The sequence below is a fragment of the Ursus americanus genome, chromosome 11 (assembly GCF_024610735.1).
Source record: "Ursus americanus isolate L20-20 chromosome 11, mUrsAme1.1.p, whole genome shotgun sequence".
Taxonomy (NCBI): domain Eukaryota; kingdom Metazoa; phylum Chordata; class Mammalia; order Carnivora; family Ursidae; genus Ursus; species Ursus americanus.
In genome coordinates this window covers 21,022,398-21,039,776 of record NC_142137.1, presented here as the reverse complement: position 1 = coordinate 21,039,776, position 17,379 = coordinate 21,022,398, and the positions used below count along the sequence as shown (strand labels likewise).

Genomic DNA, 17,379 nt, shown 5'->3' with positions numbered 1-17,379 from the left:
ATTAGCAATTAATTGTCAAGTCAAGGACAAAACCTTGTAATATTCTGTGACTCTTTAAAGTGATTCATTGTAGCCATTTATAGTCTGTAAATATCTCTTTCTTTTGAATAGGTAAAATAGTGTATGTGTTCTCATAAAAAAATTCATTTAAATTTTAAAAGCTTTTGGACCTCCTTTTTTAGAAAGAATAAATCCATCATGTTAGAAGCTCTGCATTTCACTAAAAACTTTACATTAATGTGACAAAATAAAAAGTCAAAAACTAAATACTAACCATATTTAGTACAAATAAGTAAATGGATTTTATTTTTATTTTGTTTTATTTTATTTTGTTTTCACTTTTCCTCACTCCATGGCTTAATTTTAACTTTTATCTTTGGGACATTTGACCCCATGGTGAAAATTGCCATCTTTAATTCTTAAGTAATGCACTTCATTAAAATGAATACACATATTTTTCACAAGGCAAAGAAACTCACAGAATTGTTTAATGAAATATATGATTTATGACATGACCACATTTCCCTCTCAGTTCCAAATAGCTAATGTGTTATCACTATTAATTTCTAAATTACTTATGTAGTCAAACATTTTGGCATATGAGATATCAACTTGCTAATGCATTTCCAGGTCTTTTAAATTATAAGTAGTAACAAAAAAGAAACATTTACAAGAAATTGTCAAACTTCTTATCAGGTAAGTAACAAAAAACAAAAGAACTGTGAAATCTAGAAACAGGTGAGTGGAATGTGAGCCTTCCTTCTTCATATGCCTATCTTTAAAACACTTGCCAATTTTAATCTGGGAAAAATCAATATGAATAAAGATTCCACTGAGATCTCTGTGGAGAGAACTGTTAGGGGCTCCCTTCCATGCTTAAGAATATTCCTAAGATATTCACTGAAGAAAGCCATCAAATCCAGCAGCAAAAACAGGGGTCTTTGGAATAGCTGGTAATAGTGGACCTCTAATCTCTAAGTCCAAAAGGCACAATAGTGCTGAATGTTTTGCCTGAATCCTCCCTGTCTTAATCTACAACTGTGCAGGGAAACAAGCATGAAATATGCTCAGGAAATGAAACATTTTTACTGATGCACAGAAGACCTTAGCCTCAACTCTGTCTTCCCTCCCCTTACTAAATCCAAATTGACTGTTAGCAAGTCTTACTGTTTATGCATCCTTACCACAATTAACACAATCTTAATTTCTCATACCTTCAATAAAATGAACACTGAAAAATTCTCAGAACAACACTCAACTTTGACTTTCTCCAATCTATCCCATTAATACTCCAGGCAAGTGGTTTCCTGTAGAACACTCATCTTGACCTTTTCCATATTACAACATTTTAAATAAAGCTTGAATTAATAGTTTTGGTTGACTTTTCTCCTGCTGCACTAAAGCCTTTACAGGAGCCCAAAAGCCTTTTTTTTTTTCGCCCACACCACAGACCCATCAAAGGAGCAGAAATCATTTTTTTCCTCTCACCACCTATAATAAACTCAATCTTAAGAATGTCCAATATGTGTTGAGTCCATTAAGTTAAAAGAGATAAATAATAGCTACAGAGATCAAATGAATTTTGAAATGCAAAACCAGTGAAACAGAATTTTTAGATGAAAAAGATAAGAACATATATTTATCATTTATGAAGATGTAAATGAAGGAAGAAGTTTGTCCTGAAAGTTAAGAACATACGTTCAAAACTAAAACCAATCAATCAGTCATTTAACCTAAAAGAAATATATATACTGTTGAAGCTAGAATTAATTATATGAAATAGGAAATTTTAAAATGATCTCAAAAAAGAAGAGAAAAGGAAGATAAAGGGAATTATAAGAAAAAGGGTAGTGATGTGGCCAATAAATCCAAGGGCTCTCATTTGTGAAAACTAAGTTTTTCAAAAGGGGGGGGGGGGAGAGCAGTTAAAAGGTGAGGAAGAAAATCAGGAAATACTAGAAAGAATTATCTCTGAGTAGGGGACAGATCTGTGCCTGAAGAATTAAGGAGTTTATATAATCATAAGCCGCATTTTTAAGAATGAGTATTATTTAGTCATAGTTCTGGTCAAAAATTCTTTATTCCTAAGGGGGAAAAAAACTTATAAGCCTTATGGCAGAAGAAAACTTTTTGTACAATGAGAAAAAAAGATATCATTGTATTTCTCATCTTCAATTCTGAAAACTAGATGAAAATATAGGAGAATCTACACACTACTGAGAAAAAATGACTGCAGTCTTAGAATCCTATATCTAGCCAAGCTATCATTCTTCTATCAGGGTCAATAGAAGATAAATGAGATTACCACAGAGACAGAGACTATCTGATCCAAGCAACTCATCTGAAGAAAATATTTGAGAAAAAGACCCTTATAAATAAAGCACAGCAAATGCATTAAGGTAAAAAATGATGAAGAAGAATGAGTAAGATTTCACTTAGTCCCAAGTGGAGTACAGGCACTTCTTAGTTCTCCACAACACAGCACACACTGGGTTAAAAGTATTTTCAAGACTTTAAGGAATAGACGGAAAGAATAATGTAGTAACAGAGAATTACTATTTCCTTAGGGGTTCTTTAAATACCAGCTCATTACCTCAATCATGACTTGACTCCATATAACTAAGGAAAGTTTAGTCCCCTAATCTGAAATTACCCTAGACTTTTCTATGCTGGAGAGTTAGCCCAAACTACCGACACTAAACCTACCTGTCAGTCCCCAATTTTTGCCTTAGTCTTGGACCACTTACTTCCCTAGATGGTTGAGTGTTGATACTGGATTTCTTTTCTGAAGGAAAACTTACCATCACTCACAGGATTTAGCCATATTACCTCAACCAAATAATCACACAATAATCTAATATTTATGTTTACTCCAAAATTTGAGTTATTTGGGCTTAAATACCACACTAAGTCTAGCGTTGGATTCACCAAATTCAGTCAATTTTCTCTTCAGTTTCTTCCATCAAATGTTTAAAAGAATCTCAAATCCCTTTTGTGCTCAATCACTTGTGTTCTTGAACGGCATAAGTGGTTCGTGTTCCAGCATCCCATTCTGTGAGAAAATCCTTAGGGAAGCCCTGTGCTCTGAAAGGAGCGCTAAAATACAGGACTTGCATTAAGAGATGCCCTGAGGCAAATACCTGCTGGAGAACATAGTACCCTATATATTTTGTGAGACAATCCTTCCTTAGACAAACATTAAAATACGTCAGGAAATAAGGGGTGGTCAACCTGTCATGTTCTCAGTCAGGAGGAAACACAAGCAGAGTGAAGTCTATGAGGGGCCTTTCCTTGCTGAGCTATCGTTGGCCAGAAGTTAGGGAAAATAATACTGTTAGAACTAGTAAAACTCCTCAGGTAATTAGGGAATTCAGTTTTCTCAAAGAAAAATACATTTAAATTCAGTCTGCTTCTTGCCTTAAGAGTTCATTTTTTAAATTCCTTTTTGATGCATAGTAACATTAATCTCCTATAGAGAAAAAAATGCTTGTAGCATAATTTGAATACTAAACTATTAGTATCAGTAGGAACATGTCTTTCTGTCTTCCATAGTTTTTTTTTTTCCTCGGGCATCACAAATATAAACCATCTGGTATGCCAGATGCTTGCTTTTCTCTTTATACATGCAGAAAGTGTAGGTGGAAGGCCTCCAAAATCCCAGACACTATTATCCACTTTGCTTATCATCATCATCATTATCAACTTCCCAGCATTTTAATAAATGATGCTGTTTCTCTGGTTTGTAGTTAGTAAGATTTGTAGAGATTATTTACTTTTTTTCCACCTACAAGATGTCAGTGAAATTTTAGTTGGCCAGAAATCTGGAATGTTGTCTATAATTTCTCTGCTGTTCATAAGCTCCAACTATATAGAGTATGGACCATTTTAAACTAAGTGTCGACTTCAGTTTTATTGTAGTATTTATCAACCTGTCTCCACACCAGGTTTACTTTTATAAACCAAAACCAATTTGAACTCGATTATATATACTTTCAAATACCTGCCAGGTTTTATCCAAAGTAGACTGGATTTTTCCTAACCCAGTTCATTATATCTATCTTTTGATCAAAAAACAAGTAGTGTGTGTGTGTGTGTGTGTGTGCGCGCGTGAGGTTGTGCACATGCGCACATGTCCTTTTGTGTGTGTGAATGTATGTGCATACCTGCAAGAGGAAACCATTTCCACATGTGGTGGGTATATCGTAATTAAACAAGAAAACCTAGCAAAGCATAAGAGAAGGAGATAGTAGGAACTCATAGTACTTAGTGTGTCAGGACAGTGCTGGTATTAGGAATTAAAATAACCCCAGGCTAGACGATTCATTTGCAGTAGAATAATTTGTTGCAAGAACAATTTAGCAAAATATCTAGAAAGAAGCATTTTAGTAATGCAGTAGCTATTTTTGTGCAATGGTTAACTTAGGAAATCCCTTTTGTAATCATAAAGCCACATAAATACACAACAGCACAGTAGTGAGTACTCACAGATTTTCAGATGGAATTAAAATTTTAGGGCAATAGGTTCACATCTAATATGAGAAACATGATTATCAATACCTTTGTCATAGAGTTTATGAAGACTAAATGAAATATTACACATAAAAAGACTGCCCTCCACCAAAAGCAGGTTGACAAGTGCTTGTTGAGTTTGAAATAAATCTCTTGAAGCTGTCCTTTCAAAGATTTGTAAAATACATAAGCTTAAAAACTGAAAAATTAAAAAAGCTGTATCATTAGAAACATGATTACTGAAGTTTGTAACTAAGATGTAACATCTGCACTGTAAGGACTAACCTCTGAAGGTTATAGATGTAAATAGAGAATAATCAAAACGTTATCACTAAGATAAGGAACAAGCAAAATAAAATGGATCTGGAAGAAAACAGTGGAAGCATGAGAACTAAGAGAAAGAGAATTTTTATCAGAATAGAGGAAATCGGACGCCTGGGTGTCTCAGTTGGTTAAGTGTCTGCCTTCAGCTCAGGTCATGATCCCCGGGTCCTAGGATCCCGCCCGCATTGGGCTCCTTACTCAGCGGGGAGTCTGCTTCTCCCTCTGCCTGCCACCTCCCCTGCTTGTGTTCTGTCACCCTCTGACAAATAAATAAATAAAATCTTTAAAAAAAAATAAGAATGAAGGAACTCTTTGGCTCTACTTGTCTGTAAAGGCTGCAAAACAGGTTGCTTCTAGGTGGTTGAGAAAGAGCAGTGGAAGAGTATCATGCCTCACATGCTAAAGTCACTACAAATAAACATAAGTTATTAAAAAGTGTATGTGTGCTCTATAATCACAGTTTTAGGAAAAATCAATTATTGTTCCTTCCTTACAAGTACATTGCTGCCCCTACATGCAGAGTGTGGAGTTGCCAGAGTTTGGCAAAACGTGTCCTGAGCACCTTAGCTGGAAGAAAGGCTTCTTAACACAGTCACACATGCTATTTATAAATACATACTTACAGTAATTTACTAAATATACAGATTCATACGCAAATACATATGCATAATTAAGCATTAGTAAATATTTTTCATTATGCAATGTTTGTTTACTATTACTTAATATTATGTGTTCTTAGATGATTCTGAATTAAAATGACCTTCTAAAATTGTTAAAGAGACATATCTGAACTATGTATTTCAAAGCAAGTGTTCCTAGTTTTGCTATAACTTTGGTGCCAGAAAGCCCTTAAATGTATGCTTTGTGTGTGACTGTGTGGTTTTGTCTGTGTATGTCTGCATGAAGACACATACATGCATGTATGTTGAAATGACAGCACAGAAAAAAATGTAGTTCTTAATTTCAGTTGTTTTTATACTTGTTTGAAGCCTAGTATTGTTATTTTACTATAACAGAAGTTTTCATTATAACCATATATCTATTCAAAAATGAAGATGTGTAAAATTCAAATGTTCAGTTACTTGTTCCACTAATATCTTTAATAAGGCAAATTCAGATTTTAAGTATACATAGGTCCACCTTCCTAAGGAAATATATCCTAAGCCATAATTATGTATGTGTTAACTGACTTCCCTATTACAAATGTTAATTGTTGTTTTGTTGTCTTAAAAGGTAACTCTTCATTAATTTTCCTGTATACAAATGAATATAATATTCTACTTCAATTATTAAAAAAATATTTTTGATGTGTCATATGTTTGAGTTAGGGAGTGAAATAGTTTATGATAAGAAAATGAGAATACGTTATTTCCAATAGAGGCTATGGGAAAAGCAGAGTCAGATGAAGTAAAGACATATCTAACAGTAAGGATGATACTTTATTTCAATGACAGTATCAAAAATATAAAAATAATTTCAGGGGATTTTCTTTTTGAATTAATTTAAAAAGAATTAACATGAATACTTAGATTTCTAGGGCAAAAACGAAATAAGCAGGAGTCCCCTCTAGCTTTATTAGCAAGGAGGGAAGAAAACTGACTGTCCTTCCAGAATAGGCATAAGTGGGAGAAACCAAGGTGACTGTTTTCAGAGAAGGCTTTGAACACACATTCAATGCTTTTCTAAAAACAGCATCATAGGACCAACTCATTTAGACCCAAAGAAAATTTGCTGGTGAGGGAGGCTTTCTTCCACAATTCTGTGATGTACCTATTTGGGAGAAGACAATGGGGAAGGAAGAACATTCTCCTACTTAAATGGAGAAGCTGAGAACTGGAGATGGCCCCTGGGTGACAAATAGTATCTTCACTAGGATGTTTATTCTGTGGTGTGGCTCATGGTCATATTTTAGGAAGCCACAGCCTCCTAAGAACCATGTTAATAGCAGTTCTCTGACTACTGGCTGATCTCAGATGGTATTTTAAGAAGCGCATCCCATGCTCACCAGGCTAAGAAGACATCACCCACCACCATGACTCTTGTAGGATCGCACAAGTTAACCAAAGAAACTAGGTGGGGCTTGATGACGTGGACCACTGCAGCCTGCACCTGGGATGTGCTGTAAGCAGCGTTATCAAAGCAGCAGTTAAATTTAAATATCTATATCAAGATATAGAGGAGGTGAGCCTACCAGCTTACATCTTAATGGGGCAAGGTGACCAGAATCTCCACATAGTTGAAGGGGAAGAAGCCTGACTGGCCATGAAGCATTCCCCTATACCAGTGCTCATCAATTTAGTTAGTGAGTGTGATGATATCACCCTCGTTAAAACCCAATTCCCCTTCATTTGAAGGTTCAAAGTTGTACAGAACTCAGCAGCAGGGCCGATCCACTGGGACACCTGGGAATGTCCGTGTGGGAGAAGCTTCCATTGGGCTGAGTGCTGTCTCCCGTTGGAAACTCCTGGCTCATTTGTGGTTTAGGCTGATATTTCCCTGTAGGCTGAGATGAAGCTTGTCTTATTCTTTCTTCCAGTGAGGGTAACTTGCTGCAGGATCTGGATTGTCAACTTATGGTACTCCAGCTGGTCTTGGAAGCGTGCAGAGAGCTGGTTTACATGTTGAACATGCTTGACTCAGCAACTTCTTGAGACTCATCAAATTTCTCCAGATCCTTATGGAGCTCTTCATTTGGAATCTTGCCTTGTTGTTTCTTCTTATAATCAAAGTCCAGGCTTCAACCCTCCAACCTCTGTAGTTGATGCTGAATTTCCTTCAGCTCTCTGTCATGAAGGTTCTGAAGGAGGTCAATGAAGTTCCACTTCACGTCCATCTCCAAAGAGTCGTAAACCTCCAAGAGTTCTTGAATGGCCTCTCCAACCTTACCAAGTGCTGGGCCAAAGTTACAATGATCTCTAAACTCTCTTCTAAACTTGAGCTTGTCCAAGGCGAGCAGCGCTTCTCTCTGGGGATATCCTGGCTCCTTCTCCTGGCTGCAGATTTTTTTTTTTTTTAAGATTTTATTTATTTATTTGGCAGGATAGAGACAGCCAGTGAGAGAGGGAACACAGCAGGGGGAGTGGGATAGGAAGAAGCAGGCTCATAGCAGAGGAGCCTGATGTGGGGCTCGATCCCATAACGCTGGGATCATGCCCCCAGCCGAAGGCAGACGCCCAACCGCTGTGCCACCCAGGCGCCCCTGGCTGCAGATTTTTGACATGGTGCAGATCATACAGAGTTTAGCTCTGGAAGCTGGGTTGACTTGAAGATATTCAATTGTTTTGGTAATTATTTTCATCACAAGCATGGTGGTGACTCCTACTTTCCTCTCCACCTCTTTGTAGTCATCATCTCACTTGGCTCCTCTAGCCTCTCCAAACTTCTCACCCACTTTCTGAGTGGCTCTGTGGAATTGCTTCTTTAGCTCTGCCACTGCCTACTGACAAGGTGCTGGAAGACACAGGAGTGTGGACAGCTATGGGCGTGGGTGTGGGTACAGGTGCTTTAAAGAGGTTGTGGAGGAGCTGGGCAGGAAGGCTGAGCAGGGTCCTGCCACTGCTCATGCCCCTACCATAGTTGTGGGCATGGGGCACAGAGTGGCATGGGACCTTAAAAAATTTGAAATTTTAGGAAAGGTAATATTTTTGTGTTTATTTTATGATATAATCTTATGCAGAAATTATCCAAATTTATATATGTATAGACATTCAATATTTGTTGAGTTTCCATCACAGTCTAGGAACTATCTGAGTCATTTACATATAAGACCTTATTTAATCTTCACAATAATATATGGTTGGTTGTAAGAAATAGGACTTATATATTGGGGCTCTGAAAATTAAGTAACTTCTCCATGTCACAGGTAGAAAGTGAAGAAACTAAGAGACAAGCCCAGGACTGTATGGCTATTAATCCTATTTTATTTTATTTGCTTGTCTATATAAGTCAATAACTTTCCTTTAAAAATTGCTGGAGGAGATATCTCATATCAGGTACCCATATCTAAATACAATGTACAAAGTCACAAAAGACCATAACTCTGGTAGCAATAAGAAAGTACAAGATACACTGGGAAATAATGATTTGTTTAAAGTTATTGAAAAGTAGTATATGCTATAAGCGGCTGTCAACCTTTTAAAAGAAATAGGTAAGCAATTCAGCCAGCAAAATCAAGTTTATTAGGGAATAACAGAGGAATTGCAATTCACGATAAGCAAACTACGGTGAACCATGGGCAAGTCCAGAGAACAGAAGAGAGCTTCCTTTTATAGAGGAAAAGAAGGAAGTTGGGAGGCGTTGTTTCAAAGAAAAGTTCATTGGAGGAAAATGAGTGTTTGAAGTGGTGGCCTGTCATTGGCTGCAGGCCAGGGCAGCTGGCTATTGCAGGGTACCTACAGCTTGCTGTTGCCCCAAGAGTAAATCTTCCTTCTTCCTGCTGGACTAGGCTAATAAATTAAGTCCCAGAGATGAGCCATTGGTAGGGGATCAAAGTTTGCAATCACTTTTAAGTCTGGGAATAATTGCCTGGTCTGGGTAAACGGGGAAGGAGGAGTGGGTGACACAAGCAGACAGATTACTGAGATGAGGAGAAAATAGTTGAAGTTCAATGCTAGCATAGTTTGTATGATGAATTAAAATCTGGAACAAACCCAAACGCAAAAAAAGAAAAAAAACCTATGAAGAAGAATAAAAAAGAGCAAAATTGTAGGTCTAAATCCAGTTATGTCAACTTTTACACAAAATAGAAAATGAAGACTCCAATTAAAAGATAAAATTGTCAGATTGAATAAAAAAGCAAGATCCACATTAAATATAGACACGAATTAAAAATAGAGACCTAGAAAGATTGACAGTCAAAGGAGAAAAATTATAGTAAGGTACCAAGTAGTGAGTATATAAAAATGAAGAGGTTATATCAGTATCAGATAAAATAGACTTGCAATAATGGAATATTACCATAGAAAGGCAAATTTCATAATAACAAAAGGTCAATTTATCAGGTAGATGATAATCACAAATACATGTGTGTTTGGCGAGTAATAATAAATAGAAAAATAAACACTTAAGTAGAATGAGAAATAAAAAATCCACAATTATTGTGGAAGATTCTAACATGCTTCTTTCATTATTTGATTGAAAAAAGTGGAGAAAAATTAAGTAAAGTTATATACCACTATCAACATTCTTGTTTCATTGAATCTTATAGACATTTCCCTCAAAAATTGCAGAATAAATATTTTCAAGTTCACGTGGACTATTCCCAAAAATGGACTATATGCTGGCCAATAAAGAAATTCTTGGTAATTTTCAACAAACAGAATTAAAATGAAAACAATTCTCTGTAAAATATCTAAAAAAGCCACAAATGTTATTAGCTAAATAACAAATTTATAACTAATCCATTGTTCAAAAAAAACCACACCCATCTTTCAAAGAATTGCAGGAATAATTGCAAACTGTACTGAATGATAAAGATAATATATAAATGTACAGAGCAAGTACACAGAAATACATTTACACTAACATTGGAAATCAAGAAATTAAAATGTAGACGTAAAGGTATTTTTCAAGAGGTTGGTTCTTTTAAACAATTAATGAATTATACAAGTCTAGCAAGTTAGTATAAAAAAGAAAAGAAATAAATTACTAATAACATGAATGAAATCGAAATATAGATCCTGCAGATTTTAAAAACAGGCAAAGGAAATTTTATAAATAACTTTAAATCAATAAATTTGACAACTTAGAATATATCGACCCAGTTGCTGAAAGCAATTTATAAAAATTACTCTCCCCTCAAATCAGAATAGTCTTATGTCCAAAAAAAAAAAAAAAAAAAGGATGTGTTTTAAAAACAGCTACAACAAAATGTCTCAAGGAAAACTCCAGGACTAGATGGTTTTAATTATTAATTCTAACAAGCATTAAAACAAACAGACAAACAAGTTTATACACATTCTTAGAAAGAAAAAACAGACAGTAAAGTTTTCTACTGTTTATTGAAACCAAAACAACTGTGATTCCAAAACTCAGTAAAGATATGGTAAGAAAAATTATATATGACAGAATCCCCATAACATCATGAATAAATCCTTTACTAAACATTATCAAATCAGATCCATCAAGAAATAAAAATAATAATACTTCATGACTAACTGGGTGGGGGTTCATCCTGTGAATACAGATAAAATTCTGAACAAACTTTAGCACAACAAATCTGACAATATATAAAAAGGATAATACAATATATCCTGTGAGTATAAAATTGTTTTAACATTACCCAAACTTAATTTATGTTGACATCAACATATAGTATTTGAATTTAAAACAATGAAAGTTAATACATATGTCAAAGAGAAAAACTCAATAAATGCAGAAAAAAGCATTTGACAACTTTTTAATACCCATACTTGATAAAACTACCAACAAGCTAGAAATGTAAAAAAGATTCTGAAATCTAATAAGGGGCACATACAAAACACCTACATTTAACACCAAACATAAATCAAACATAAATGAAGTATTAGACCCTTTCCCTCTAAGGTCAAGAACCAGATAAGACTGTCCACTCTCACCACTTCTATTCACTGTTATACCTGCAGCACCTGTCCATGCCATAAGTCATGAAGAAGGAATAAAAGACACATGGGGCTCCTGGGTGGCACAGCGGTTAAGCGTCTGCCTTCGGCTCAGGGCGTGATCCCGGCGTTATGGGATTGAGCCCCACATCAGGCTCCTCCACTATGAGCCTGCTTCTTCCTCTCCCACTCCCCTTGCTTGTGTTCCCTCTCTCACTGGCTGTCTCTATCTCTGTCGAATAAATAAATAAAATCTTTAAAAAAAAAAAAAAAGACACAAAGATTGCAAACAAAGAAAGAGAACAGATTTTGTTCACAAAAAAACAAGATTGCTCATGCTAAAGAATCTGCAAACAGACTACTAGAACTAATAAGCAAATTTATCAAGGTCACAGATCAATATACAAAACTACATGCATCTCAGTATATTAACAGTAATTGTGTTTATGTATACCAACAGCAATTTATTTACAATAGTGACAAAAATAAAATGGAGATTAATTTAACAAAATATGTGAAATATCTCTGCATTGAAAATTACAAAATGTTGCTGAGCTATACAATGTCCATGGATTAGCTCATGGAATACTGTTAAAAACTCAATTCTTTGTAAATTGTTGTGTAGGTTTAATATTAGCAATTTCAAACTAAATTTCTGAGGCCATTTTTAAAGGAAATGTTTGGGTGCTTTTAAAGTTTATATGAAAATGTGAAAAACCAAAAGTCATGAAAGAGTCTTGAAATGGAAGAACAATGGCCAACTCTACCTGACTTCAATACCTAGCATAACAATTATCCGGGTCCCTGGGTGGCTCAGTTGATTAAAGCATCTGCTTTTGACTCACGTCATGATCCCAGGGTCCTGCGATGGAGCCCAGCATTGGGTTCCCTGCTCAGCAGGGAAACTGCTTCTCCCTCTCCCACTCCCCCTGCTTGTGCTCTCTCTCTCTGTCAAATAAATAAAATAAAATCTTTAAAAAAAGAAAAAAGAAAAAAATAAGGTAACAATTATCAAAACAGTATGGTATTTATATATCAAAATATTTCAATGAGACAATAGAACAAAATAGAGTGTGTAAAAATAGAACTATGCTTTTATAATTAATTGACTATCCCACATGTGCATTAAATAATCCAATGGAGGAAGACGATTTTATCAATGATTGCTGCTAGAACTAGATAACCATATTTAAATAAATGAATCTCAACCCTTACCTCACATGATGCAAAAAGTTAGTTTTAAATATCATAGATCAAACATAACAACTAGAAATACAAATCTTCTAGAAGAAAATATATGAGGACTATCTGCTCAACCATGTGCATAGGGAAAAATTTCTCAAGACACAGAAATAATGAAAGAAAATAAAATGATAAATGAAACTTCAAAAAATTAAAAACTTGCCATCAAAAGACAACATGAAGAATATTTTTTAAAGATTTATTTGTTTGTTTGTTTATTTATATTTATTTATTTATTTATTTAGAGAGACAGAGTAGGGGAAGGGGCAGAGAGAGAGAATCTTCAAGCAGACTCGCCTCTGAGCCAGACATAGGGCTCAGCACGGGGCTCTATCTTGTGACTCATGAGATCATGACCTGAGTCGAAATAAAGAATTGGATGCTTAACCTACTGAGCCACCCAGGTGCCCTGACAACATGAAGAGTGTTAAAAAAATGTTTTGTCTACTATGAAAACCACTGAAATAGTTCTAATAGTCAATTTACATAACTAGTTAATATCAGGTTCTATAAACATTGATTCTTCCCTATAATAGAGGATAAGAGTAATAATAATATAACATTTAACTATATTAAATCTTCAGTTCAAAAGGTTATATTTATTCTAAAAAACTAGGTATATTCCATTAGTAACCAAGCAGAATTTGGACAAAAAATATTAATAAGATTATTAATAGTGTCAATGATTTTATCTCTATTTCTTATCATCTTCAATCACACTTGAGTACCTAATTGTTCAAACACTCTTCTTGATTTCGATGTATACACTACAGATCCACTGTAGTTTCTAAGTGTTTAACTTTCATACTTGGTACTCAGAGTAAAATGTGCTTTTACTTCTGTGAGTTTCCATTGTCAGAAATTTATTATCCTCACCAAAACTGTCAGGCAGAGCTATGATGATGAAGGGTATTTATTTTGCAATTATATGCAACAAACTCTGTTGGAGAAAAAAATAGTAAATAAACAGTTCATGATATATAGGCTATGTTTATCTAAAGGGGCTTTCTATTTTTCAGAATCATTAATTTAGATCTGCCAGTTTATTACAAAATACCAAACTAATTTGTTAATTAAATGTCACCTTCAAATTCAAAACAGTTACAAGGAAGGGAGGGAAAAGATCATACAATGGTCATGGCAGGCTTGTTTGTTTTTATAGGAATCAACGTAAAAACCTTTAGTATAATGTAGTGACTATGGCTTAGACAGGGAAGCCCACTCCTACAGGCCAAACTACACCAGTTATGTCACCTTAGGCAAGTCACTTAGCCTCCCTGTTGCTATTTCAAATCTATAAAATGTGAAAATAAAAACACCTATCTCATACATTTCCTGAGAGGATTAAATGGATTAACGTAGGTCAAGATTTTAGAATAGTTCCTGACACAGAGCAAGTACCAAGAGATTTTTCTTTTTCTTTTAGTAACAAAAATGCAGGAACATTTTGGTATATTTTCAATATGTGTAAGGAAAACACTTCGTTTAGAGAGCCTAAAATTTATCTAAAACACCTTGGCTACGTAGATCGAATTACAAATAAAGATTAAATATATTGCTAGATTTAATTACTTGTACAATTTAGTAATTTTTACATAAGAGGAAAATAAAGTAATAATGTTAAAATAGAGAAAACAATGTTTAAATAAATTTAAAAAATAACCAAATGCCAATGGCCTCATCCAATAAAGAATATGCAAAATTCAAACAGTCTCATAAATGTAATAGTATAAATATACTGGACATCATCTTAATTTTAATTTTAGGAATTAATTTTGTCATGCTAATAATTAATTTTGTGGATACCTTTCTCAAGTTTACTCAGACACAACAAAAATATATTTAGTGAAATGAAGTCCAAACAATATGTTTTATGAGTATTTCCATGTAGATATATATAACTGAGGCCAAAAATAGTAGTTATATTTAATATTTGAAACAAAAATATATATGAAAAGAAGACATTAATCAGTGTAATCATGGCTATTGATGGTAAACTGTAAGATTATTTTCACTATGGGAGACATTATGTGATTCTCCCCCTGATATTCATTATAACAGGCTTTAAAGAGTTGAAGTATGGGCACAGGACAATGAATACTATTTAAAGGGAAGTGGAATTTAGTTCACAACTAGGCAGAATGATATTATACATGGCAATAATTTTATTCATTACACAAGTATTTGTTGAGCACTGAATAAGCACCAAGATGGTACTAAACTCAGGGGATTTAATGGCAATTATGATAAACATGCTAAAAAGGTAGCTCTTGTGTTAAAAGTTCTTATCATAAAAATAACTATTATAATAAATACAGAAAGTGGAATGAAACTTTTAATAAATACCATATAACATAATCATGGAATACAGAGGTCTTTCCCAAGCAATGCAAAATCTCGTCAGAAGACTTGAAGGAAAACTAAAACCATCTGCCTGAGAAAAGACATTATAAACTAAGTTAAGTGACAAGCAAGAGTGGGAGGATACATGCATTTTCTATGTACAATAAATAAAACGTCTTATCAATAATATATGAGGAACTTCTATAGATCGGTTAAAAATATGATAAATAACAGAAATAGAAATAAATGATGAAAAGTATTAAAAAGCAGTGCTAAAGAAAAAAGTAAATGTATTTTCTAGAGATAAATTATGATTAATTTCATACCAAAAAATTGCCTCTTCTTTAAGATTTTCTTGGCTATTCTTAGCCCCTTAATCTGCAATATTAATTTTAGAATTAATGTGTTGAGTTCCACAAATTATATAATTATGTTTGGGTTGAATCTGATTTATGGATAACTTAGTATAATGTGGAAATATTTGACAACTGTACAATGTAAGGCTTTATATTTATTAAGATTTTCTTTTATGACAGTGAATAAAATTTTTCATTTTTATTCATACATGTTTTTCTGACTTTTTGTATATGATTTGCATTGACTTTTTAACTTGCCATTTTATAGCTTTTTAAAATTATTTAAGATCAGTAGTTAGTTGATTCTGTTGGGATTTATTAGATGATCATATCTCACATAATATGTAAATAATAGTAACTATTTTCATTCCTCATTTATAATCCTCATTTATCTTATTTTATTAATCTCATTTATTTATCTTATTTTATTGCGTTAGCAATAAATGAAGAGTAAAACAATAATGAATAGTAATAGTAGTCAAGGGGCATTATTGCCTTGATAATGACTTCAACAGGAGTGCACCAGATGTTCTGTAGTATAGACATTTAAGCTAACCCTCTATTTTTTATTTATAAATTTCTTCAAGAAGATATGAATATCACATTTTAATATCAGAACATTTAAAAAATGTATACCTTGTATAATATTTTGAGTTTTGAAAAAAAAGGCTATATTTGACACATCAGAACAGATATATGGTATATTTTGTTTTAATTTTTCTTTGTACTAAAATCCTGTAATTGTTTGTATGTATAAACAGATATTTGAGGTGGTGCCAGCAACAGGGTTTTGATTTACAATATCCACTCATTCTATGAATATCAAAGTGTTTTAGATGATGCTTTCATATAACAAGCATGACTCAAGTATAAGTGAGAGGTAATATGCATTTGAAGATAAAATAATAATTTTGATTATACAAAGAAAATTTCAATAAAAACACTATTTCCTAAATTTCTGTATATAATACTATACTGAAAACTGTCTTGGTGGATATGGCTCTTACTGGGGTAGCAAAAGCAATTATATAGAATAATACACATGTAAAACAAAGCATTGTGGAAGTTATTGTGGAAAGTTATTGTGGATAAGACTTATGTTTCCATATGGGTCAGAGACATTATGATGGCAATTTCTTGTGTCTGCACTGTATACATTTATTGAAATGTCAGTTCTTAATATTAAAATAAATATGTATCATTAAAGAACAATATATTTAAAGAGGCAGATATATTTATTTATTTGAGAAGCAGTGGTTCCCTACAAGTATAAAAGAACTATAACGGATACTTTTCTATTGATCAGAATGTAAAACTGAAGGAAGAGAGAGAGGTAAAATGAGAAATACCATTGGCTAGTGCTCTGAGGGCTCCAAATTCTCCTGAAAAATGAGCAAAGGTATGGTAGAGTTATCTTTAAATATGGAGTTATACTTCGCTTGCAAATGTGTATGATAAATATCTTTATAAAAGTTAAAAGACAAGTCAAAAATTGGGAGAAATATGAAAATACGTGTGTCCCAATTTTAAAAGGCCACATTATATTACTTGGCCTTGACAAAAGACCTACTTGAGGGACACCCGGGTGGCTCAGTCAGTTAAGCACCCAACTCTTGATTTCCGCTCAGGTCTTGATCTCAGAGTGGTGAGGTCAAGCCCCGGCCTCGGACTCCACCCTGGGTGTGGAACCTACTTAAAACAAAACAAAACAAACAAACAAACAAACAAAACCCAACTTTAGTACCTGTTATCCCTGCTATCTGAAAGAAATCCAAAGAGGATTTTCACTTTAAGGCAGAGGCAGCACGTACCCCAAGTAGTCAGAGTGGCGCCACCAAGCTCCTTCCCTGGAACTACACTCAGCGTGAAGCCACCGGAGCTTTGAATGGTGGCTGTGAGCATCTGTGCTTTATCTTGATTTATTTAATGCATCTGTTAGCAAGATGTGTCTTAAAGAATCAGAAAAGCCTAAGAGAGGTTAGTTTTGGCTCTGGGAATGCTCAAACTTTCTCTGTATAAATTAATGG

The 17,379-nt window shown here is 34.1% G+C and overlaps 1 pseudogene; it reads right to left on the bottom strand.

Annotated features, from left to right (window-relative positions):
- Positions 1-7,035: 7,035 nt before the first annotated feature.
- LOC123798580 (endophilin-A1 pseudogene) overlaps positions 7,036-17,379 on the bottom strand; it is a 30,794-nt pseudogene continuing 20,450 nt past the window's right edge.